Genomic DNA, 26,456 nt, shown 5'->3' with positions numbered 1-26,456 from the left:
CTGATGCTCCTCCTTTCCTTTACACACCCTCTTTCAATCCAAGTAGGAAAACTACTACTTCAGGTCTGGCTCTCCCGCTTTCTGATCGTGGATCGAATTTCTCTCTAAATTTATAAGTCAGCATAAGCTTTTGCCAGCACAGTGTTACTTTTTTTTTTTTTTTTTAAATTTATTTGACAGAGATCACAAGTAGGCAGAGAGGCAGGCAGAGAGAGGTGGGAGAAGCAGGCTCCCTGCCGAGCAGTGAGCCCGATGCAGGGCTCGATCCCAGGACCCGGGATCATGACCCGAGCCGAAGGCAGAGGCTCCAACCCACTGAGCCACCGAGGCACCCCACAGTGTTACGTCTTTAAAGGCTTTTTGATTTGTAAGCATCAGAGAGAAGAACACAGAAACCAGCCCCGGCCTGCAAGAAAGCCACATGAAATGTCGTCTGGACAGCAAGCCTTGTCCCGCTGTCCCGACTCTTCTCCCTCAGCTGTGCGGTTCAGTTTCTGAAGACGCAGTAAGTGGACCGCACATTCCCCCACAGCTGAGTAACTTCCTCACCAGTCTTTACGCGACCACTTCTTTTAAAACCTAACTCCAGGGGAGTTTGGCTGGCTCAGTCGGTGGAGCGTCTGACTCTTGATTTCGGCTCCAGTCATGAGCTCAGGGTCGTGAGATCGAGCCCCACGTGCAGCTCAGGCTCAGCAGAGAGTCTGTTTCAGCCTCTCCCCCTCTCCCCTCGGCCCCTCTTCACGCGCACATTCACGAGTGCGCTCTCTAAAAATATAAATAACTCTTTTAGAAAAATAACAAAGGGACGCCTGGGTGGCTCAGTCGGTTAAAGCACCTGCCTTCAGCTCAGGTCATGATCCCGGGGTCTTTGGATAGAGCCCCACATCGGGCTCCCTGCTCAGCAGGGAGTAAGTCCACTTCTCCCTCTGCCCCTGCTTGTGCTCTCTCTTGCTCTCTGTCTCAAATAAATAAAATCTTTAAAAAATAAGTAAAAAAATAATAAAACTTAGCTGCAAAAAAAAAAAAAAAAGGACACCAGGGAAGTACAACATACATGCAGATTTTCAGACTGTTTCAATACAGACATGAGAACAGTCTTTGAACGGACTGTAAATCTTACAGCACTAATTCGTCCACTTTAACTCCTTGGGTGGGTTGGTTTGTTTTTAAGACTGTATGTATTTATCTGAGAGAGGGAGAGCATGAGCAGGGGTGAGGGGCAGAGGGGGAAGCAGGCTCCCCGCCGAGCAGGGGGTCCGATGCGGGGCTCGATCCCAGGGCCCCCGGGAGCATGACGTGGGCCGAAGGCCGCCGCCTCGCCGACCGGGCCCCCAGCGCCCCGCAGCCGTGGGGCCGTCCACGCGGCCACGCAGACTGGCCGACGGTCAGCAGGGCGTACAGCTGCGCGGCGTGTCAGCAGCCGCTCGGAGGCGGTGGTGGTGCCGGCGCGTGCGCTTTACTTTTTTGACGCCAACGAGTGAAATGGCGTCACTTCAGACCGACCTCACCAACATCCACTTGTGAGCGTGGCAGGGACGCTCCCTCTCCTGCTCCAGGCCCAGACCGGGATCCCACGGGAGGCCGAGAGGGTGCGGCGCGGCTTTCCGCCCAGAGCTCCGCGGGCGGCGGCACGGAGGCGCCACCGCAGCAGTGGCACACGGGGCGGGGAGGGGGGTCCCCGTCCGGCGCGCGTGGTGTGAGCCTCGTCGAGGACACTCCGCCTCCCCGGTCGTCCGCCACCTTCTGAGGCTGTCCCCGAGCACAGAGCGAAGAAGGCGGCCCCGTCGCCCTCGTCACGGGACCGGCCGGAGGCACCGCGTGGACAGGAGGAGCTCTGACGGCAGCGTCCCCGCGGCTCGGGCCCCCACGCCCGCCCTGGCTCAAACATGAAACCGCGCTTCTTGCCGGAAAAGAAAAGTGGGGCAAGCCTGTGAGCCCCTGCGCGCCGGCGGCCGGCGGGCGGCCCGCGCTCTCCTCCGGGCGGGACGGCGCCCTGCACAGCAGACAAGCAAGTCAAACGGACACGACGGCTGCGTCCATCTCCCCGTGTCTCGTCGTTGATGCGGGGAACGGACCGCATCATTCACGGCCGCACCCTCCGCGGTGGGCCACTCACTACGGCCGCTCGCACCGTTGGGAAACTAGCCCCACCGTTCCTCTCCAGAACCTTCTCACCTTCCCACACTGAAACTCCACTGGACACTAACTCCCCGCTGCCCCCTCACCCGCCGCCCCCCCAGCACCCACTCTTCTACTTTTCATCTATATGAACTGGGATTCCTCCAGGGAACTCGAAAGTGTGATTTTTAATTTATGTGCTTCATGTCATGAAAATGGAACAATCTGAAACGACCAACAGTGTGATCTGAAGGGGAAGCAACAGTATAACGGGGCCATAGGACATTTCTCCTGGGTCCTCATGACCCCGCCACATCCCCTTTCCAGAAGGAAGCATCCCTGAGCCGCAGAAGCGCTCAGCAACCGCCCCCCTCCGAGGACGTCCTGCCCTTCCCACGCGTCAGGCTGCTCACCGCGGCCCCTGCTTTGCTCGTCCCCGTCTCCCAGGCCCTTCTCACAACTCCACACCTCAGCCCAAACCACCACCCCACCCATGAGCGAGCCCCCTGACCTCACCTCGCCCTGCTTTCCCCCCACCAAAGACTCAGGTATCGGAGAGAACAAAAGTAAGTAAGACACGCGGAGCCCGGGGAGGCCGAGGGAGGCCGAGCTGTGGCTGTTCAGCGGCGCCGGAAGGGCGCCCAGCCCATCGCAGGCCTCACGCCGGCAGGCACGCGATGAGGTCGGCAGCGCCGCGCGAAGAGGATGAGAAGCTTTCCCGCTGGAAGGCAGCAGCTCCCTCCGTCAGATAAGCCTCGCCGGATCCTATCGCCGCGCGTCCGGAAGACCTACCGCAAATAACAGACACACGGGTTTGCCCGGCCTTCTCTGAGCTGAAGGAGGAGGAGGTCTGAGGAGATGACATAGAAATTTCTGCCCAACTCCTGTATTCAAGGCACGGTGTTCTGGCAATTCTAGGAATTAAACACATTCAAGTACACACACTATTCACACACGGACACACACACACCTCTCTTCCTCTACACAAATAAGGGAACACTCCAGCAGTTTAGTGCCCCACAAAGTCTTATGGGGGTGGCCGAGTTCCAAGGAGGAAAGCTTTGGAAGGCGGGAGGGTAAATTCCTGCTGATGAAGACAGCATCTGGGGAGGAAGACGGGAGCAGGAAGAGAGAAAAGCAGTACAAGAGACCTTGTGTCTGTGTGTGTGTCTGTGTGCGGCAGGAGGGGGAAGGCTGCCATGTAAGAACATTCTGGACCTTGCATGATGTACCACACGCTCCCCTGGACCCAGGACAGGAAGAACGCTGAGAACTCCAACAGGTGCTTTCCCGCCTCTCCAGTTCCAGGATAAAAGAGAGCTCTGGTGGCACTGGGACACCCTCCTTGGCCTCAAACAGAAGGGAAACAACAACAAAAAAAAAACAAAAACAAACACCAAACGGGTTTGGTTTCTTAATGAGCGCATTTCCTTGCCGGGCCGGGGGTGATCTGAGACCCCTCCCATCAGGCTCATCCGAGGTCGTCCGTGCGCAGAAAGGGGAGAAGCGCCTCGGCCGGCGAGGGAAAGCCAGGCCGTCCCCTCCCGGAGCTGCCTGAAGACGAGGGGGCAGCGCGCCAAGGGCCGAGGGCGTGTGCGCAGCAGCCCCAGCGAACACAAGCGTGCCGGCACACTCGGTCACCTGAGGTCGAAGCCACAGAGAAAAGGAAGGGGAGTTACTTACAGCACTGCTGTTTGCGACTGCATCTCAAGGTGGCAGAAACGGCTGTTAATCATGGTTCCCTTCGCAAATCAGTGCAAAATTCAGGTGCAAGCGAAATGTCACTGAGGAGTTTCATTTTAGTTAGCATGTACTTAAATGGTTTTCAAGGCTAGCAATCTCCAGGAAGGGAGGGGATCACCCCAAAACAACAGTCTGCAGGGCCATGTAATTATCTCCAACATCATAACCCCAGGAGACCTACTTGGGAGTTGGCGCTGAACCGGACGGCAGGAAGGGCCAGCGCTTTGCCAGCAGGAGGGGCTCTCAGAGCAGTGAACCAAGTGCACATGGACTGAGCGAGGGAAAGAGTGTAATCCGGTATCCCTAGAGGGGAAGGCTTCTCTTCTGACAATCGGCCCCATTGCGAAATATTTTCCTGAACTCTTTCAAAACCGAGCTTTTCCTCCAGACATGGAAGAAAGTTTGTCTCCTTTCTTGTCGCTCCTAGCCTGCTGGCGTGGACGCTGGAAGACTCCATGACTTAAAGTAATCTTCTGGAAAAGGCTCCACTCTCTGGGACTTGTCTCCACGCAAGCCTGAGAACCGAGAGCCAGAGCAGCTGGAAAGAAAATCTGCTTGAAATGACCTCACTCTACAAAAGGCACTTGCTGCGTTTCTCTGTGGACATTCTGACTCGAGTGTCGCGGGTCCTACTCTCCCCTGTTCGCTTCCCTCACAATGTGTTTCTCTCTTTCAGTGGGAGCTAGGGTTATTTTCATTACGCAACAAGCAGTCAGTTGAAGATGATATTTTTAATGCAGGTAACAACATTTATACAGCATCCTTTTCTAAAATCTGCTTGGGGACCAGCTTACACTGGAGGTGAAAGAGGTTTGCTTTACCGCTTTACGTTATCTCTTTCTGCTACATAATTGTCATTACGACAACATGTAGCTATTCAAACACTTTGCTTTTCTACGACAATATGATTCCACAAATTATGGCATTTACAGTTTGACCCCAGTTACAGGAAAATATATACACATGAAATATAGTGGGGGGAACATACATACTGCTTGCTTACTTTCTTGGACTTCTCTTCATTTGCCAATGAGTAGACGTCTTTTATTTTATAGTAAGAACAGACGCCCCACAAAGGTAACATTTCCCACTAAGCTTACAGTTCTTCATTCACTTGTAGTGAATGTAGTGAATGAAGGCGGCCCAAAATTGTAATCAAACTATCATTTTATTACTAAGCGTCTATTACTTTATTACTGGAGTCCTAGCAACAGTACTACCATTTAAAATATGGGAATCAACCAGTAGAATAAGGTGAAGTCCTTAAAAGAATATTTCATGACCAGGGGAAATGTCCACGATACGACGTTATGTAGGAGAAAAGTAGTTTTCAAGATGGAACGTGCATGGTGCCAAATTTTGTTTTGCATGCGTGTGTGTGTGCGTACACACACACAGAGATGGAAGAGAACTCTCCCAAAAAGTCTCGCATCTACTTCTGGGGGTGGAATTTTCTCTGTGTGTGCTTTTCGTATTTTCCAAATCTTCTCCTAAGAACGGGAACTGTTTTCACATTCATTAAAATGTAATTAAAACCTGGCAGTGTCTCCAGAAATAATCTGCATGACAACAACTCAGCGCTTCTAAGTAGGAAATGAGGCTACAGGGCTGGGAGGGCAGAGGAGGGGCTCCTGTGTTAGGAAAATAATGCCGCTCTTCATGGAAGAAAAAACATCCCCGGGGTGAGGCATTCAGAAAAGGTCCTTTCTGCGCTTGGCCGCCCTTCTGGGTTAATTCGTGGCTGGCTGGGGCCTGCATCCAAAGACCGTGCACCCATCAATGGCAGATGCTGACGGGACAGGAAAGGCGTCCAGTCCCCGGGGTTACTTCCAGAACCATCTGCGTGCCTCCCAAGTGGCGCAGAGTCCTCTCTCCAACTCTGCAAACTCGCCACCCTATTTACTGACACGTCTCTGCCTGTCCAGGGAAGACCCAGAAGGAAGCCTTCCTAGAAGTGCTCAACCTAGTAACAGCAAACCACTGCCCAGCCTACGTCCCAAGAGCCAGACGATGTAAACCCAACAGGCAGCACGGCTGTCCTTTCCTCGTCCCCTCCTCTGTATACACTATGATGCAAACACAGGCACCCGGGACTTCATGGCAGGCCGCCGTGGAGACGCTGCCAGAGACGGCCTCCGCGTAAGAGTTCTGCTTTTCCCATGATGTTGCTTTAAGCCAATCCTTCCCATGAGTGTGTAAATCAGCGTACAGACTGAACTATCTTCAAGACTGAAAAATCAGAAGCGGCTTCTCTACAACGTGCAAGAGGCCCTCCCATGAATTTTAGGAAGACATGCGGCCCGGCGATGAAGCCTCTGAGACACTGTGATTCTCACCCACATATGCAGGATTCTGGCCTCAACGGTTCCCTCTCCTGCGTCAGGGAGTCGTGAGTGAGGTCATGTGCTCACAGAACGCGGCCTCTGGAATTTGAAAGAATAAACCCTGTGGCTTTCTCTAGAAGATACAAAAGCAGGTAATGCCTCACGCAGTCTGCCATGGACTCTTTGAGTCTTCACAGAACATTTTTTGGTGCTTCTATTTAAACGAATAATGAAAATATTTTAAAAAAAAAACACTTAAAGGGGCGCCGGGTGGCAGTTTCAGTTAAGCACCTGCCTTCGGCTCAGGTCACGATCTCAGGGTCCTGGGATCGAGTCCTGCATCAGGTTCCTTGCTCAGCCAGGGTCTGCTTCTCCCTCTGCCCTGTTCATGAGTGCTCGCTCTCTTGCTCACTCTCTCTCAAATAAATAAAATCTTAAAAAACAAAAAGCTTAAATATTATGAACTTAAGTATTAGATGAGAGTCCAACGATCCTCCTATTTATGTCAGCGAACGTAGGAAGTCGGGTTTTTTTTTAAGACTTTATTGATTTGACAGAGAGAGGGAGAGAGCGAGCACCAGCAGAGGAAGAGGGGAAGCAGGCTCCCCACTGAGCAGAGAGCCTGATGTGGGACTCGATCCCGATTCTCAGATCATGACCCAAACTGAAGGCAGACATGTCACCGAATGAACCACCCAGGTGTCCCCAGACTGGTAAGATTAAATATACCAAATACAATACTGAGAGCAGTAGGGGGTAGGCTTTGCCAGTCTTGGTACTCCTGACACTTGGGGCATCTGAATCCCAGTGGTGAGGCGTCCCGTGTGCTGTATGGTGCTAAGCAGCATCCCTGGCCTCTGCCCACCACGGTCAGCAGCACCCGTCCCTTGAAAACTGACTTCAGACAGGGCCAAATGTCCCCTGGGCAGGGGTGAGGCCTTGCTCTGACTGAGAACTCTTGGGGCAGAAACATGGGTCCAGGACCAAGCCTCATGACACAGCCCAGCAGCCCCCAAATTCCTAGAAGTCGTAGCTCCCTGAACATCCGCAGGACCTTTGCTATGACCGCGGTACAGATTCCGTCGTCGCCACAGCATGGGCCTCACAGAGCTGTACCTCCAGATACCCTCCCAGTCACAAAGCAGACGTTAGAAGAGGAAGAAACAAACCGGCTCTGCTCCTCAAGGTAGGAGTCAGCAGACTGGGGCCTGGGGCCGAATCCCACTTGTTGCTCCCCCTTGTCAGGCCTGTGAGCCACAACTAGTTTTCACATTTCTAAACGGTTGAAAAGAAAATCAAAAGATTCCTGTGTTGTGACTCATGAAATTGAGCTGACATTCAAATTCCAGTGTCCCTGAATCACAAAGTTGTACTGACACTCACCCGTGGCTATTCATTCATGTGCGCTCGACGGCTGTTCCTATGCCGCAGCAGCAGAGCCGAGCGGCCGTGAACAGCGCCCGGCGGGCCCACGAGGCCTCAACTACTTCCCCTCTGGCCCTTGGCAGAAAAAGGCCACCCTTGATCTGGCTTCTCAGCTCTACTGAAGAGGTTCCTGTCTACACTGTTGTCTACACTGGACAACAAGCGCCTGCTTTGTCCGTTCTGGGCTTGAAAGCGACCGCCTGCGGACCTGCAGGGGATGCCCCACAACACAGAAACTCCTCCGGAACAAACCAGCCGCGTTAGCAGTGAGAGGCAGGAACACCACCGCCACGGTCTGCTGTGGTTCCTGAAAAACCAAAAATCCGAAGTCATCCCTTTAGGGATGACTCACGCACGCTCAACACCAGTGCCTCACACACGGGAGGAATTCAATGTACGCTCCATTCAGTGGAACCCTAAGTGCGTTCCCTAAGCACGCAGTTAGCTCCCAGTCAAAACGCCGGTAACCAACAGACCTCTGCCATCTCCTCTGACGTTCAGAAGACGGTTCGACTACAGTTCCAAAACCATCGACTGATGGAAAGTCTGGCAGTTCATCGAAATGTTAAACACGGTCACCATACAACCTATTAATTCTACTCTGTGACATGCACCCAAGAGAAACGGAGACCCGTGTCTGCACAAAAACTTGCACACAAATGTTCAGAACAGCAGTAATATGAATAATGATGATTCCTAATAACTGCAAGGAACTACAACTCAAATGCCCATCAGCTGATGAAGAGATTGACAAAACGTGGTGGAACCACACAATGAAGTATTATTTGGCCATAAAAAAGATTCACGGTGCAAGAAGGATGAAACCTGAATATATTACATTAAAGCTAGTCACAAACTCAACATAATTAACATTTTATAAATTTTGGGGTTTTTTTGTTTTTTTTTTTTAGCAAACTACATTTTTCAAATATTTATTTATTTTAAAGAGTTCACTTATTTACTTGACAGAGAGAGAGAGACAAGGAAAGAGCACAAGAAGGGGGAGCAGCAGACTTGCCCCTAAGCACAGAGCCCAACTCAAGGCTAAATCCCAGGACCCCAAGGTCACGACCTGAGCCCAATGCAGACGCCCAACTGACTGAGCCACCCAGATGCCCTTATTCTACAAATATTTAAGTAAAATATCAAGATTCTTATACATCTACTTTGCTATTTTTATATACTTGGGTCTTGGGAGGGGGGCAGACAGAGAATCTTCAGTTAGGCTCCACACCCAGTACAGGGCTTGATCTCACAACCCTGAGATCATGACCTGAGCCAAAAGCAAGAGTCCAATGCTTAACTGACTGAGCCACCCAGGTGCCCCTTTACATACTTGGTTCTAAACAAAAATACCTCAATAAGATTCTTACTGTAGTTAGATTTAGGACCATCACTTTAGTTCTGATTGAATTTTTTAAAGCAACAGGCAAAATTCTTCCCCAGATTTCCAGCTTTATGTTTTCAAAATTGTGAAAGTTTCTGTGGGCTTTTTTTTTTTTTTTGGAAAAAGAAATTAAAGACAAAAATAGGAAACAAACTGAGGGTGCTGGAGGGGAGGTGGGTAGCGTTGTGGGGTAACTGAGTGATGGACATTAAGGAGGGCATGTGATGTAACCAGCATGGGTGTTATGTAAGACTGATGAATCAATCACCAACCTACACTCCTGAAACCAGTAATACTTCATACGCTAATTAACTGAATTAAAATTTAAAAAACCTTTAAAAAAGAAGGCAACCAAATTGATAAAGAAAATGCAAATACAAATAGTAAACAGTAAACAGTACAGCAAATACAAAAAGTAAACAATAAAATCAAACCCTAAAATCCCATCTACCAAAAGATAGCAACTGTTACAGAACTGGCCGTCAGGTTCAGCTTGGCATATGGGCTTCAACTCCTGGAACCTGTCTGATTTGTTTTTCTGGAAATTTTATCATCTCCTAGATCTGTAAGTACTGATCTACATGTTGTTCTAGTAAGTTTCAAGGTTAATTACAAATCAGTTTGCAGATACACACAAACTGTGTTAAGAAACTCATAAAGTACAGGGGCACCGGGCTGGCTTAGCCAACAGAACATGCAACTCTTGTTATCAGAGCTGTAAGTTCGAGCCCCACCTTGCAAAAAGAGATTACTTAAAAAAAAAAAAAAAAATCTTTAAAAGAAAAAAAAACCTAGATTGGGTTTTAGAAGGTGTCATCCTCTCCTGGTTAAGACCCCAAAAAAGTTTGTAATAGCTGGTTCAGTATCCAAAATTCTTGAAAGGCAGTAAAAGGCAAGTTCATCATTTATAGAGTTAACTATATATATAAGCCCACAATGATTCACCAGTGTTGTATCTACTACCTGCAGCTTCAGCAAGGAGACAGACCTGCAGCTTGAAAAAAGTCCCTTTAAAACATAAGATGTTGGGGCACCTGGGTAGCTCAGTGGGTCAAAGTCTCTGCCTTTGGCTCGGGTCGTGATCCCAGGGTCCTGGGATCGAGCTCCGCATTGGGCTCTCTGCTCAGCGGGGAGCCTGCCTCTCCCTCCCTCCCTCTCTCTCTCTCTCTCTCTCTCTGCCTGCCTCTGCCTACTTGTGATCTCTGTGTGTCAAATAAATAAATAAAATCTTTAAAAAAAAAAAACAAAAAAAACCCAGAAGATGTTCAGTTTGGGCAAAATGCACTTCCACTTCTCCAAGGGATTTCAGCTCAAGGACAAGGATGCAACAGCAAGTGGGTTGCTTACCTTTATGGTGACTTCATGTGTAGACCTCCGGACCAGTGAGCTCCCCAGCATCCGCTCCTATAAACTGCAAAGTGTCTGCCAGGAGCTGCCTGGTGAGAAACAAGGAGAGAGGAAGAAAAAACTTGAAATTCTTTGCGAAGGATTCACCTCTGGCCTCTCCCACTTTGTGGTTTTTCCTTTTTCCAAGCGTGGCATTGGTTCCCTTTTCCATCTCAACACAAACTTTTATGTCACGTTCTCTGTCTTACACTTGCACACAGATATGCAAACCGAAAGACGAGAAACGGAAGCAGCCAGTCCATATTATCGCACGTGCAGAAATCCCAAGAGTCTCAAAGCAAGTAAAATTAATTTTAGTTCAGATATCGCTGCTGCTGTCCTTTAATGATAATCAACGCCTGCCTGACATGCTCTTGTTTTGGGGACTGTGTCTTACACAACCTAGAAACTAGACTATACACACCTCTGAGAGAAGAAAACATGCTTCAAAGAAGCTTTACAGACATCACTTAGACGAACATTTACAAGAGCCTTGCATGCAAGTCCATGTATATAGCTACGCCCTTACAAACACACAGACACAACATTAGAATCTTTTTTTCCCCTTTTGGATTCTCTAAAATAAAGTCAAAGAAAGGCACTGACTCACTCTGGCTCAACTTATCCATTACTGTTATCATACATTTCAATTTCACAAGTGTTCCACCATTCGCACTTCTGAACAAGCCAGGTTTGTAAGCTCCCAAGTTAACCTTCGTATCGAAAACATGTTTTGACTTTTCGGTCAATATAAACACTGAGCAATCAACCAGCAGTGACTTAACAGTGTTTACCTTCTTCCTCATAAAATTCCCTTGGTTATGAATGAATCCAGCCTCCCACATTTAAATTATCTACTATTATCTACAGGCTCAAACTCTAAGGAAATTAACTGCTTGCATCTTCTCTTAAATTCTTGTTCAATCTAAGTGATAAAAAGGAATCGGGGTTAATAGAATTCAAATTCACCAGTGAAGCTTATGAGTAAAGGTGTTTCTTATTATTAAACACAGAACGTCATGAAATGTTTTAAGGGAATTCAAGTAAATTATTCCCAATGAGTCATTTTTACAGCTACGCTCTGCAAAGAAAGGCAGCTAAAAAAATTTTACAGATGGGTTAACAGGCCCTTAAGTTTCATTACAGTACATTTTTCTAAAAACACCATAAGGATATGTAAGATAAAAGTAATAAACAGGGCAACTTTTAAAAATCTAGCATTGAAGAAAAATAGTAAGATTCAAACAAAACTTCCCTACAAGTCTTTCAGTAGAAATTACTCACCAGAGTGAAGCAGGCATAAAGGAATATTGAATTTGCTCATAAAATAAAAATACATTTCGTAATGAAAAAATTTCTGTGGTAGAGATAAAATAAGACAATACTCCTATTTATAGGACCTGAAGAAGAAAGCAGATTACTATTTTCAGGATTGAGTTGTAAATTACCACAGGGGAAAAAAAAATAGCCTTATAATGAAATCACTAAATACCATAAAGTATCAAAATATGAGCAGATGTCACCACAATAAGCCCCAAATTGCTTGGAAATTAAAACACTAAAATCTATAATAATTCAATAAGTAATTAATATATAAACAGCTCTTATTACAAGCTGTTCAGCAAAACCTTTAGAATCAAATTCTTATTCTTTGGTCCAAAACAGATGGTAACTCACAAATGAGAGTCTTGGAATGGAAGATTATCTTTCATATATGTTGTTAAACTCTGTAAGTGTAATTAACATCATCTGTGTGTTATAAACACACAAAAACGGGAAAATAGGACTGGTTAGCGACGTTCTTCTGCTTATGCAACATGTCAAAATTAGTTTACTGATAGAAACAATAAATTAAAAATGATAAATCTGTTCTTCTAATACCTAATTGTCACTGATTCTCCCGTGATCAGGGCCAGACAGAACCACCAGCAAGGCGCAGTACGGGCAAAAAGGTTCACGTACTGCAAAGTGTTGGTGTGAAGTGCCAACTATTCTAACAAACACAACATATTCTGTATTCTTCAAAAGTGGTAACACACATAAAAAGGACTGCACAATCTTCCGTTTGTTCATCAGCCCAGGCAAGGCACGGTGCAGACCTATCCAGGCAGTCCTTCCGCGTGGGGGGTACAGAGCCCTTAGAACACTGCAATGTTGTGCAAACATCCACTCCTCAGGCCCCAAAACATTTCCATCACTCCAAAAGGAAACCGTGTACCTAATTAGGCAGTCCCTGCTCATTCCCTCTCCCAGCCCTGGCAACTACCAGTCTACTCTGTCTCTTTGGATCGGCCTATTCTGAACGTGTCACATCAGTGGAAACACACAATACCTTCTGTGTCTGGCTCCTTTCTCTGAGCAAAAAGCTTCCGCGGGTCAGCCGTGAGGAAGCGTGTATCAGCACTCCGTTCCCTGTTGCGGCCGACTACTACTCTACCGTGGGGGTGGACTACACTTGGCTCATCCATCCGCCCATCAGATGCCGGGCATTCCGGCAGGAGTTCACTTTCCGGCTATCGTGATTACTGCTAATACTAGGAATATTCGGGCACAGGCATGTGTTTGAGCCCCGGTTTTCCATCCCGTGGGGCATACACCCTTGGAGGGGAACTGCCCTTATCAGTTTGCCTTGATCCTCCTTTGTGGAAGCCTCCAGCTCTCCAGGACCCACCGATGCAAACGGGACGGCCACAGAGGGCTGCGCAGGCAACGGACGTACCGGAGGGAGCCAGGGAAACCCGGGGCCTCCTCGCTCCCACCGGCAAACAGCGGGTGGCAAACAGCGGATGGCTAGCACTCTGCACGGCAAGCACCAAGATGAAGAATGCTCTCTCTGCTTGCAGCAAAGCAAACCACCCTCCCACACAGGCGCTCCTCAAGGGCATCAGGCAACCAGAGAAACGGGATCGGCTTTGCTTTGCCCTCGCCCCCCCTTTCCCACCTCCCCAGTTTAGCACCAAGTTCTGAGGTCAGGGCTGCTCACGTTTCCACTCAGATTCATCAGCGACACTTGAGTTTGACAATGGTTGTCAAGGGACCTTCTCAAATGCAATACTGAAATCTGATATCGATCCATGCACATGACACCTCTTAACAGCATGCGATTATCATAGCGCACCCACATCCTAACACAGTCATTTCCACCAGGGCCACCGGTGCCTCCACCCAAGGGTACAGCAGGTGCAGTCTGGAGACACTGTCAGCTGTCACACCTGGAGAAGAGGGTCCAAAGGCAACCAGTGGGAGAGACCAGGGAGGCCACGGGACATCCACCTCACAGGACAGTCTCCCCATAAGAAAGACTGATTCGCCCAAAAATGGCAATAATGCTACGGCTGAGAAACTTTACTAGAACGGGTTTTAGACTAAGGTCTTCTCTTCATGACTTCTGATTTTTACTGTGAAATATCAGAAGGTGAAATAATGCTGTCAGGCAAGTCTTAGATTCATTCAGAAGGCAGCGTCTGGGGGTGATTCCGGCGACTGCCATAAAAGCTTCCTTCGTCACTGCCCAAATTTTCAACACAAATAACCCACGTGGATCTCTAGGTCAAAGGGACAAACATACCTTTTTACCGGTCATAAATTAAATGCATAGCATATAAATATTAATTCGATTTCTTGGTAGACTACAATCCAGTATGCACTGTAAAGTTGTTTTTTTTTTTTCTCTGCCTATGGAAAAGCCAGCGTGGCCCAGGACTGAGGCCTCCTACAGACAGCCAGCGCCACCCCCCTGCCACATGAGGAAGCCAGCCTGGCAGCAGGCCGTCCGGCCCCGGTCAAACTGTCCGATGACTGCAGCCCCGGTTGACCTCTTGGCTGCAATTTCAGAGAGGCCCAGCCAGAACCACCCTGCTGAGTCACGCCAGCATTCCTCCCGCTCTGAATCCAATACATGGGGAACGGCCGCTGGGATAGATATGTGGGGGCAGAGTCCCCCTCCAGCAAGCGCTTCCACTCTCCACAGACTGGAGATGACGACGTGCACAGCTGCTGCCAGGAAAACCAAGAACCAGATGAACTGGGAAGCCAAGCGGCCCAAGGTTTAAGATAAGTAAGCAAGAGTTTGCCAAAGCGGGTTCCTCAGAACGAGGCTGTCTAGGTGGCTGGCATGCGTTTGGTCTGTACTACCTGAAGAATGGTTCCACGGTCCCAGAGGACTGGAAACACTGGGTTTTGTGAAGCTATTAAAAAGCAACAATAGGGGCGCCTGGGTGCCTCAGTGGCTTAAGCCTCTGCCTTCGGCTCAGGTCATGATCCCAGGGTCCTGGGATTGAGCCCCGCATCGGCCTCTCTGCTCAGCGGGGAGCCTGCTTCCTCCCTTCTCTCTGCCTGCCTCTCTGCCTACTTGTGATCTCTGTCAGATAAATGAATAAAATCTTAAAAATAAAATAAAATAAAAAGCGACAATAGTAAAAACAAGCAAACCAATAGTGGTTAATATGAAACTGTACCACTGTCTGCCCAAGTGTGTTCGACGTGCTTTAAACTCATGCCATCCTTTATGAAATAATCAAAGAAGCCTGCCTCCCAGGACCTCATGCCGCATGCTCACTGCTGGACCCAGGCCCTACCAACGACCATGCCACGCCAGGCGATCACACAGAGTACGCTGCAATTCCGGTGTCAGGACCTGCTCACCGCTGGGAGCCACAGGCAGCAGGAATTCTGCGAGGCACCTTCTTCATCAAGCTGCACTTCTAGCGGGTCCTCCAAGGACCCTGGCATCCCGTGGGTGAGGATGCCTCACGGTCACTATGCTGTGGTTTGCCTGACGCTCCCAAGTCCTCTCTGAATGGCTTTCCAACACTGTGTTGAAATTCAAAAGACAATTTTCTGATTGACTGAACACATCACTCCCTAGACATTCCAATTAATTGAGGTTTTGCTATTGGAAGATGGTGTTCTCCAAGAGAAAACTGAAAGCACACTTTTTTAGACTTTGGAAGCTTGAAATCTAAAGATGATGGTACTTGACTAACACGAACACAAGTGCCAAGATGGTAATGACTTATAAAAATAAACGTGACTTTTAATACTATAATAGTATCAAGAAATAGGGCAGTTCTAGATAAGCCTTTATCCACTGGGAATTAATCAGGCCACTATCCTCATTTCTCTCTTTACTCACTGAACTAGGAAAATGGGTACCACAAAGCAAAAAGTCACAAAGCCTGAATTATTTCCTCATATTTTATCTCATCTTTAAAAAAAATAAATAAACTTACTTTTGGAAGACCGTTAATTTGGGTGGATTAATTCTTGCCACTGTAGTAGATGTGTGCCTTTGTCTATTTATATGTTAACACCAAAGAGACAACACCAAAGGGACCCCTTTCCTTTGAAGTTATACTGTGATCCAGGAAAAATGTTTTTGTATTGTTAGTGGTAAAAGATGCTAATTTGGTACACAAATTCCAAGGCCCTAACCTTTAATGTTCTTCAAAAATAAGCCTTTATGCCATAAACACATAAATTAAAAACAAGGAACATCTTAAAACATTTGCTTTTAAACACAGTCTGCATAGTCAGGGTGCCTGGGTGGCTCAGTCAGTTAAGCATCTGCCTTTGGCTCAGGTAATGATCCCGGGGTCCTGGGATCAAGTCCCGCGTCAGGCTCCCTGCTCAGCGGGGAGTCTGCTTTTCCCTCCTCCTACGCCCCTCCCCCTACTCATTCTCGTTCTTTCTCTCTCTCTCAAATGAATAAAAAAAAAATCTTTAAAAAAAGGTCTGCATGGTCAAATGACAATATATGTTGTCCCATGCCTACAGAAAACATTTAGACTGGATGTTTTGGGAACTAACATTTTACTACTATTAGCCGTAGGCGGTAATCCTTGGTGTGCCCTCTTCTCCTTTAGGGAACAGGAACTAGGCAATGGATCATTACTGTCCAGACATGAGAAAGCTTGAAAAATGGCTACTAGTGAAGTGTGCCAGCACAGCTGGCAGTCACACAGACAGTTATGGTTGACACCCCTTTTGCAAGCCCTGTCTGTACACTCTGCACACAACCAGGGACGTGTCCAAGAGCTTTCTGTATCACCCCATTCTCTGTATCACCCCATTCTCTATGGTCCAAGTACACAGTATGGAGTTACAAAGCATGCAGAACTAGTAAACACTGATTTTCATGGTGCCCAAACATGGGGAAGGGTTCATGTTAGTGTCTGTTCATAAAACACCACTCTTCAGATATGATAATGTGTATTACTTAAAGCAAAGCTTCCAAGATCAAGTAAGTTTGGAAGATTCTAAGTTAAAAAAGGTAAAACAGATCCATCAAGCAGATCCATAAAGCTGAACCAAAACCCCAAGCAGGACAAACACCAGAGAAAACCCTAACAAGACACAATCAATTTTCTGAAAATCAGCAGTAAAAAGAAACTGTTAAAAGCAGCCAGAGAAAAAACACAAATTACACCCAGAGGGGAAGATAACAAAACTCACAAACTTCTTGTCAAAAACGATGTAAGCCAGAAGACAATGGAATGAAATCTTCAGAGAACTCAAAGAATGTGTCAATTTAAAATTCTACTCTCAGACAGAATAGCTTTCAAAAATGAAGACAAAATAAAGACTCTTTAAGACAAACAAATGCAGAGAGAATTCAATGCCAATACGCCTGTCCTACCAAGAAAAATTGATTAAGTTCTTTAAGGGGAAGAATAATGAGCTCAGATGGACCTCTGGATTTCTGCAAAGGAATGATGAGCGGCAGAAAGGGTAAACACAGGATAAATACGAAAACATTTTCTTCTCACTTTAAAATTTCTTTTATATATAATTAACTGCTTAATGCAGAATTAGTAACTGTACTGTGGTTTCTTAAACATATGAAAGTAAAATGTTTGACAACAGTAGTACCAAGAAGTAGGAATGGAAGAACAGATGTACACCGCTGTTAGGTCCTTACATATGATGTGGTAAGAGAGACCAATGCAGACTGTGACAAGTTAAAGACCGTTACCGCAAACATGAGAGAAACGCTAAAAATTGGGGCTCCTGGGTGGCTCAGTCAGTTGAGCATCCAACTCTTGATTTCAACTCAGGTCATGATCCCAGAGTCCTGGGATGGAGTCCTGGGTTGGGCTCCCTGCTCAGCAGGCAGTCTGCTTCTCTCCCTCTCTCTTCCCCTCCCCACCCCCAGCTTGTGGGCCTGCTCTCTCCAATAAATACACAAAATCTTACAAAAAAAAAAAAAAAACCAAACCCACTAAAAATTAAAACAAAGAGGTATAGCTAATAAATTAACAGTAAAGTAGAATCAGAAAAAATCATGCTTAATTTATGCAAACATATGTGGGAACTAAGGAAAACAGAAACACAGAATGGTACAAATAGAAACAAATAACCAGTGGTCAATGGTACTACCACTCTGATTAAAAGGCTGATTGTGGGACATACTGTATAAAAGGCAAGATCAAAGTCTGCTGTCAATGACCAAGCCACTCCGGACAAGCACGTATTCCGTCCCTGAATGCAGCTACGCGTGTGTGTGTATATCCCTTACACGCCATTGGCCATATGTCATTGACCCGTAGTGTCTTTGACAGTATGTATTCTGCTCCATTTAGCATTCTCCTCCGTGATTTCTTCCACTTCTCACCTGCCTCACGAGTCTGGGGAAGACGCATTAGAGGTGAAGAAAATACAAAGAGGAAGATGAGACAAAGAGTGATTCCTGGACATCGACAGCAACCTGCCTTCCGTAAGGGGTTCCCACGTGACGGTCGCGCGACACAGCGGCCCTGGTCTGCTGCAGACTGCAGAGAGCCCGACCACCTGCTCCTTAAGAAGTCTGAGCGTGAGCACACAGACGCTGTCCGCGGTTCACCCAGAACGCAGGCCTCGCGGTAACGGATTAAGGAACGTAACGGTGAGAGGTCACATCTCTGCTCTTGAAGACAAGTTCAAGCTAAAGACCACTTTGACCGGGGTGTTAGACTTGGAGGCTTGGGACAGAAGTGGCTTTCCAGAAGGCATGGCAGCTTCACGCCCAACTAGTCCTGCCTGCCACTGTCCAGCAGGTGCTGGTGTGTGACCCCAGCGAACCTCCCGCTTCCTGAGAAACGGTCTCCGCGCCCTGGCCGCGTAAGCAGCCGGCACAGGACGGCACGCGACACGGGCCTGGGCTGTCAAGTGCCTCCCTCACGAACGCCACTAACACTTCTTTTCAAAAACACAGAACGTGCTGTTTTGTATCTAGGGAAAGAGCGTACAAGCCAGGCGTTTTAATAAATGCATGCTGGTGCCCATTATGGGGCTCTGACACGTAGAGGAACTCCCAGGAACTCCCCAAAGTACTCAGATAAAACGTTCTCGGTGTTCTCTATCATTTGTCTTAATCAGGCTCCTCTCTTCCCTCCCCTCCCCTTTTCGGAAGTTGAGCTTACGAGTTGGGAGACCTACCTCGACATGGCAACGGAGGGCAAATACCAGGCCCATGAGCAGGGCTGAGCATGCTTTTGCTTTCCAGGGCCAAAGAGTAAGTGAGTGTCTTGGACTCTGCAGCCGACCCTGTTACAACTAGTCACCTCCAGCCGGAAGCTCAAATGCAGGAACTGACAATACGCGAACAGATGGGTGTGGGGCTACTTCCATAGAACCTGATCTACAAGAACAGACTGTGGGCTGGGGTGGCCTCTGGGCGGTAGTGTGCCCACCCCTGCCTTGGGGGCACTACGCTGTTGGATGTATTAAGCTGTGCACCCACAACTCATGACTGAATTTAAACAGACAACCTAAAATGCATCCGGGTGACTTGAGACAGTCAATGTGCAAAGAAAGCAGTGCTTTGTTCCAGAAGTAAAGCAAGTGTGCACTTTGTTATGGAGAGTGAGCACAGCGAAGGGGAAATGGCAGGACAGGCTTCGGGTCCTGGGGACCTTCACGCAGCTGCCCCCAGGAGTCATCCGGACAGTCGTGCAAATGTCACATCAAGTTAACACGCTTTCAGGACCCAAGTGCAGAAAGTTTCATTAGAGCTTCTCAGTTCTTTCACGGGTCACAGAAGGGTGAAATTAAACAGAACAACTGAATCAGTCTGGAAACGACATCCTTCATTTATTTTGCCTTTAAAAATTATTATATTTAAGGGGCGCCTGGGTGGCTCAGTCGGTGAAGCCTCTGCCTTCGGCTCAGGTCATGTTCTCAGGGTCCTGGGATGGAGCCCCACGTTGAGCTCGCTGCTCAGTGGGGAATCTGCTCCTCCCCCTGCTTCGGCATGCGTGCTCTCTCTCTCTCACTCTATCTCTCAAAAGAATAAATAAAATCTTTTTTAAAAATTATATTTAAACAGACTTCAGTTTTTAGAACAGTGTTAGGTTCGCAGCAAAAACGAGCAGAAGGTCCAGAGATCTCCCACGCATTCCCGCACAGCCTCCCTCGCTCTCCACATCCCCCACCAGAGCAGCCGTGAGTTCACGTTGACGAGCCTACACTGACACGTCACTATCACCCAAAGCCCACAGTTTACTTCAAGGGTTCACTCTGGGTGCTGCTCACTCCGTGGACTGAAACGAATGCACACGCATCCCTCCCTACGGTATAATCCCTAAAAAATCCTGTGTTGTCTCAACATCCCTTCCTGCCCCAACCCTTGGCAACCACTGATCTTTTCACACTGTTTCTGGTTTTCCCTTTTCCAGAATAGCCCAGTGCTGGAGTCATAGGGTCATTTAGAGTCATTCAGACTGACTTCTTTTCACTTAGTACTAGGCATTTAAGGTTCTTCCATACTTTTCACGGCCTGCTTCAAGCCCATTTCTCTTTAGTGCTGAATAATATTCTGTCGTTTGGATGGTGGACCACGGTTTATTTATCCGTTCACTTCCTGAATGTCATCTCATCTTGGTTGCTTCCAGGTTTTGGCAATGATGAATAAAGCTGCTATCAACATCTGTGTGCAGACTTCTGTATGGATACGTTTTTAACTCCACTGGGTAAATTTCATGTTTCTAAATGCCATTAAATGGGCACCTGGGTGGCTCAGTCGGTAAAGTGCCCGCCTTTAGCTGAAGTCAGGATCCCAGAGTTCTGGGATCGAGTCCCGCATCAGGCTCATTGCTCAGCAGGAAGCCTGTTTCTCCCTCTCCCTCTGCCCGTCACTCTCCCTGCCTGGGTGCTTGCACGCGCGTGCGCTCTCTCTGTGTCAAATAAATAAATCCTTTAAAAATAAAAAAAAAATAGTAAATATCATTGAAATGATGGAAGTAAAACATGTTCATGGGAGAGATTTTCAGTGGTTCTCAACTGCAGGTAGTTATGACCCCTGAAGGTCATCTGCCCCAAGGGCAATGTCTGGAGAGACTTTTGTTTGTCACAAGGTCAGGGGGAGATGCCACCAGCATCTAATGGGTAGAGGCCATGGAAACTGCTCAACGTCCTATAGCACAGAAGACATCTCCCCTCCAAGAAAGGATTATCTGGTCGCCAACGTCAACAGAGCTGAGGCTGGCCAATCCTGGTACGAAGGTAAAATGTCACAAGTCTTCCAAGTCACTCTGGGTTGCTGGCTCTCGGTATGGAGGGCCTCTACAGTAAGCTTCTGATTTTTAACAGAAATACAGTCTAGGAAGTACAGACTCTTCATTCCTCCTTTTGTTCTACTAGTCGTTCTCTCGTGTTTTTAAAGATGGGGGTAAAAACCGTGAACCTAAAAATACTTCATTCAGTAACTAAGGCATCCATCAGCTGTCTCCACCATGAAAGCCCCTGAGCAGCAAGGCTATGCCCTCACCTGTACACGATCACACCCCGCCCCGCCCTGCCCCTACGTGGGGAGGAAGTGTATCTTCTGTTAAAGCCCCTTCATGTCCATTCCGGAACGAAGCGGCCCTATTCGTGATGCCCATTTTGTAGGCAAAAAGGCTGAGTTCCTAAGAGTTTCAGGGAATGGTCTAGACTAGTTCCGCAGTTTCTAAGTGGTAGGATTTGAATCCCAAAGTTCTGGCTTTGATCTGTGCTCGCATTGTTTCACATCACACCCTTTCACACCTTCCAGTCATCTGGATGGAGGGGAGGTAAGAATTTATTCTGCACAATGGAAACAAACAGGAACTTGCAGCTGCTAACTTAACTTATTGAAGGGAAGTGTCCCAAACGCTCTGAGAAATCGATTTCAGATACACAATGCGCTCCATGCACTTCACTCGGCTCTTCTCTAACACTACCCGCTGATCTGAAATGAATTCAGCCATTTACCCTGTACCATCGAGCAACTGGTTTCAATTCATTTTTGGATTTTCTGTGAGCTTTTATTTTTTCTGACCAATTCATATCCGGCTCTGCCAGCCAGGGAAGCTTTGACAGCCGGTCAGGTGTCTAGACCCCAGCAGCTGGAGCGAGAGGGAGCTATCCTGGGCTCTGCATTTTGCTCACTCTGTTTTGTTAGCCAAAATCTAGACTGACTAGAGTCTTCGACCGACATCAAATATCTTATTTACGGAGATCATTCATTCGTGGATGAGGTCATCAGCTCACCAAGAAAGCGGCAGGATGCGCGGTCCGTTGAGGAAGTCGGACTGTGGAAGACAAGATTGCTTTTTGATCCACGGAATTCCAATCTTTAGCAGTGAGCACCATGCAGAAGTGTCTACACGCCATCATACCTGCAAACGCTTTCGCTCTGCTGTTGCATCTATCTTCAAGATGTAACGCCTCCCTTATTCCATCACTGGTCCTGGACAGTTGCGAGGCCACAGGCAGCACTGATTATTAGAAGCAGGGATTGTAAAATCAAGTGCAATACACACAACATACCCCAAAAGTGTGCATTCACACCAGGCCCAATGTCACGTGTCTGCAGCTACCGAGTAGGAGCACCTCCCCATTCGTAAGATGACGGACTGTCACTACCTCTGTAAGAACGGCGACCTGTCAAGCCACTTTCCTTTCTCAAGCTCTGACGTTGCTCCCTTGAACCCACTGCCAGGGTGGGTGCCGCTCAGTCGGCCCGGGGAAGACTGGAACTCGCAAGGCCACACAATTTGGCAGGTGTCATGCTAGGCCCTGCTCTGGGCACGAGGTGTGTTTCCTTTCAGTGTCCTGTGTCCTTCATTTACAGGGGACAGCTAGTGCCTGCCTGCCTCCCACGATTTACAGCAGAGTGCATTTTAGTGAGGTGGTCGAACTCTTGGTCCTGCAAGCCAACTGCCTCAACTATTTGTTTCCCCAAAGGACTGAATACTGCACACTGCCCTGTGCAGCCGTCGCACACGGGAGTAAACCGGTGTCCCCGCGATTCGGGCCCATGACATCCAGGAAGAAGATGTGACTGTTTGGTCCTCGGGACCAAGAGAGCCAAATTGCCTGGCTGGTGGGCTCAGCTGGTAGAGCATGCAACTCTTGATCCTGGGATCAGGAGTTTGCCGCCCACGCTGAGCACAGAGATTACTTAAGAACAACAACTACAACAACAACCAAAAAACCAGAAGACAATGACAACGACGACTCGTGTTTCCCTACAATTTAAAGGTGACTGAGGGATGCCTGGCTGGTTCAGTCAGTAGAGCACGCAACCCCTGATCCTGGGGTCCTGGGTTTGAGCCCCACATTGGATGTAGAGATTACTTAAAAATAAAACCTTAAAAAATATAAAAATAAATACCAAAAAATACAAGGGCAATGGACTCTTGTGACAGAGAAAAGAATACAATTTAAAGCCATTTGAACTTTCATGTGAGTCAAACAGCTCAGCGCAGATGGGTCATCAGAATCCCCAGGTGCCCAAGGGCTTCTGACGGTCCCACTGGCTCTGGAGTCTGGGCTGGGATGCTGATGTCCCATAAAGCAGAGAGGCATCTCGTCTTGCCCCGTCAGGAATACGCCGGCCAAAATGTCTGTGTGTGGTGCAAAGAGAAACACCCAGCATCTGTGCGAAGCATCGAGGCTGCAGGAACATGAGTTCAGGGCACCGCTGTCCCCCCACACTGTCACCACCCGCCCCACCCCCGCCAGCAGCCCAGAGACTTTGCAAGTGTGCTGTCAGCTGTGAACCTGGAGGCAATCCCAGGCCCGCTGGCCCTAAACCCCATCGCCCTCCCCAACAATGTCTGTCTTCAGGGTGCATTTTTAAGGGACTCTTAGCAATAGAAGACAGAAAGCCCCATTGTGTCATTCTAGTGGTCTCCATTTCCCCTGAAGGTCAAAATCTGGCCTCAATTCTGCTTGCCCTGTACATCACACTGTGCTTTTACCCAATTTTAGCTGGCTTCCTCCTCCCTGGATTCCAGTGTGGTTTGTTTCCCAGAAATTACACTCTGTGCCGGGAAAGGGTCCTGTCTCCTTCACAAGGCAATCTGGAAGACTCCCGCAGAAGCACCACGGGCCTGGAGTGAGGCCGGCCGTGGCGAAACCCCAGAATCCCCTATGGGAGCTGTGTGTCTCCTGACGAACATCGTAACCTCTCTGTGCCACACAGCACGGCGCTGGACACTTACACTGCACAGATGCGCGTATCCAAATATATGTAAAGCCAGGCACGCAGGCGGGTAACAATGAAGTCATGATTATAACGGCAGCATAGGCACAGCCGTGAAACCCTGGCCACTAGAATGCTCCGCTCCTTCTGTTCTACTAATCGTTCTCTCGTGTTTTTAAAGGTGGGGGTAAAACTGTGAACCTGAAAATACAAAACCAGATGAATCTTGTTTGTATTTTACTGCCATGAGAAATGTTTTCAATAAATAAAAATTAAAAAGCCAAGAGGAACCTAAAAACATGAATGCCGCTCACTACTCAAAAGGAACACGTTTCAGGAGGTTTCTTTAAAGGGGCTAAAACTGTCACACAAGTAAACGTGTGAGGGAATCTAGTTTTCCTTTCAGCTGGAACATAATCCCATTTATCTGTGGTTTCCTTATATGGAAACATACAAACTTGATTCTCGAATAACTGAATTTTTAAATGAGCAAGTGTGTTTGAGAAAGAAAGTGAGCATAGTCGGATGAGAAAACAAACCGGCTCAGACCAACAGCAGATCAGACCAGCTGCGGGCACTCGCACTCTGGAACGGCGCCGCGGGCACGACCGTCGCGCTCCACTCACCGAACGATTTCACCTGCCTGCCTCCTCGCTTTCACCGAGTCATCTCACCAGGCGAATGGGTAACACTCTTCCTCACGCAAACACAATTTCAAATACAATCGCCAAAAAAAGAAAATGCCAATGCTCTATTTCCTTTAAAAAGGAAATACAGGGAAAGTAAAATTTCAGGGTACTTTCTAGATTAAGCTTACCCTGTTTTCCTTTGAGCCTGTTTCAACTTCTGTGAGGTCCTAAGATCATGTTCGTGAGGGACAGAAAATCCTATGGGAATGCACCTACAGGGCATTATGCTAAGTGAAGTCAGAGAAAGACAAATACTATGATTTCACGGATACGAAAGCAAACAGAAGGCTTCTTCCCCGGGGTGGGGGGCGGCAGACGCAGGACACGGGGGTAAATACAGTCACGGTCTAAGTGTATCCGTACCTGTGGTACAGCTGTCTGGGTCCATTAGGAAGCTCTGGCGGCAATGTGTCTCACCACAAATTAAACTCTGAGCAAAGTGTTACCCTAAAATGATATTCTGAAGATTTCACTAAAATGAAGGAAGATGTTAAATGGTGGAAACGGATGCTATTTCAGATTTCTGGTTGTGTGAATAGAACTTCTCACCACCCGTACACAGCCCTTGCTGCAGAGAAAAGCTCTTTGCAAAAAAAAAAAAAAAATGCTGAAAACACCCTACAGTTCCAAGTATGACATTTACATGGTTTTATTGAAATATCACAGATTAAAAATAGAAGACTGCCTTTTAGTAGGGCACAGACCTTATCCAAAAAAGCAGAGGGGAGGGAAAAGTGAGTTTTGAGAAATCATCCTCAAATTTGGTTCCTTCATTAGTCAGAGATTTCTCTCTTATTCGCCAGGAAGAGAGAATTCCTTAAAAGATAGGACAGAGAAGCAAATTTTGGAACTGGGAATGGAAAAGGACACGTATCTGAAATGCGCAAGTCTTGAAACTCAGCTGGGGTTAGTTAGGGCGCCCGGCTGGCTCGCTGAGTAGAGCCTGCAACATTCTTGATCTCAGGGTTGTGAGTCTGAGCCCCACACTGGGTGTAGAAATTACTTAAAAATAAAACCTTAGGGGGGGCGCCTGGGTGGCTCAGTGGATTAGGCCTCTGCCTTCGGCTCGGGTCTTGATCTCAGGGTCCTGGGATCGAGCCCCGCATCCGGCTCTCTGCTCAGCGGGGAGCCTGCTTCTCCCTCTCTCTGCCTGCCTCTCTGTCTACTTGTGATTTCTCTCTCTGACAAATAAGTAAATAAAATCTTAAAAATAAAATAAAACAAAACCTTAGGGAGAAAAAAAAAAACAAAACGACTCGGCTGGGGTTTTAAACTCTACACCTCTGCGGGGCCTCGGCAACGCACACTGGACGCTTCCACGTGAAAAAAGGACGGAAGTGAGGTTTAGAACCGGGTGACGAATGAGGTGGATGCATGATGCACCTACAAAGACCCTTGGAAAAGCCCGTGCTCCGTAGGCGCAGCGGTCAACAGACGTAAATATGCTTGTCTGACCTCTCATGAGCCTAACCTGTTCGCCCAGAGGCTGGCAAACTTGTCCTTTAAGCATATGCGGGTAATGAGTTTCCGCTTCGCAGCCCAGAGGACTTCCCTGTCACAATGGTCTACCTTCGTCATGCACAACGCGCAAACCAACGGGGGTAGTTGCGTTCCAACAAAACTTCAATGATGTACAATAAAATCTGAATTTCACAGAACGTTCACGTATCAAGACAATATTCTTCTTTTGATATTTAAAAATGTAAAAACCACCCTGAGCTTGTTGACGGTAGGAAAGGAGGCACTGGGCTAATTCTGGCCTGTGGGCGTTCGCGAGCTCGGCTGCTGGATCCCATGAGTCATGGTCGGATGCCATTTCCATCGCATCTCCCAAAGATTACTTCGAAATGAACCCTCAGGAAAACAGTGTTATGGTTCCCAAAACATTAAATATAGAATCACCACGTGACCCAGCGATGCCTCTTCTAGGTATAGAACCGAAAGAACTGAAAGGAGGC

The 26,456-nt window shown here is 47.8% G+C and overlaps 1 protein-coding gene across 3 annotated transcripts in view; it reads right to left on the bottom strand.

The window, feature by feature from the left end:
* The window catches only part of TBL1X (transducin beta like 1 X-linked), a 214,678-nt gene that overhangs the window by 48,927 nt on the left and 139,295 nt on the right, over positions 1–26,456 (bottom strand). For all 3 annotated transcript variants that reach the window (XM_080794806.1, XM_080794805.1, XM_080794807.1), the window contains one exon: positions 10,345–10,433. The gene's annotated coding sequence lies outside the window, so the exon portion shown is untranslated. The remainder of the gene's footprint in view (positions 1–10,344; positions 10,434–26,456) is intronic.

Source organism: Martes martes, assembly GCF_963455335.1.
Source record: "Martes martes genome assembly, chromosome: X".
NCBI lineage: Eukaryota > Metazoa > Chordata > Mammalia > Carnivora > Mustelidae > Martes > Martes martes.
Note: the sequence above shows the minus strand (reverse complement) of the source record. Positions and strands in the feature narration are given on the sequence as shown.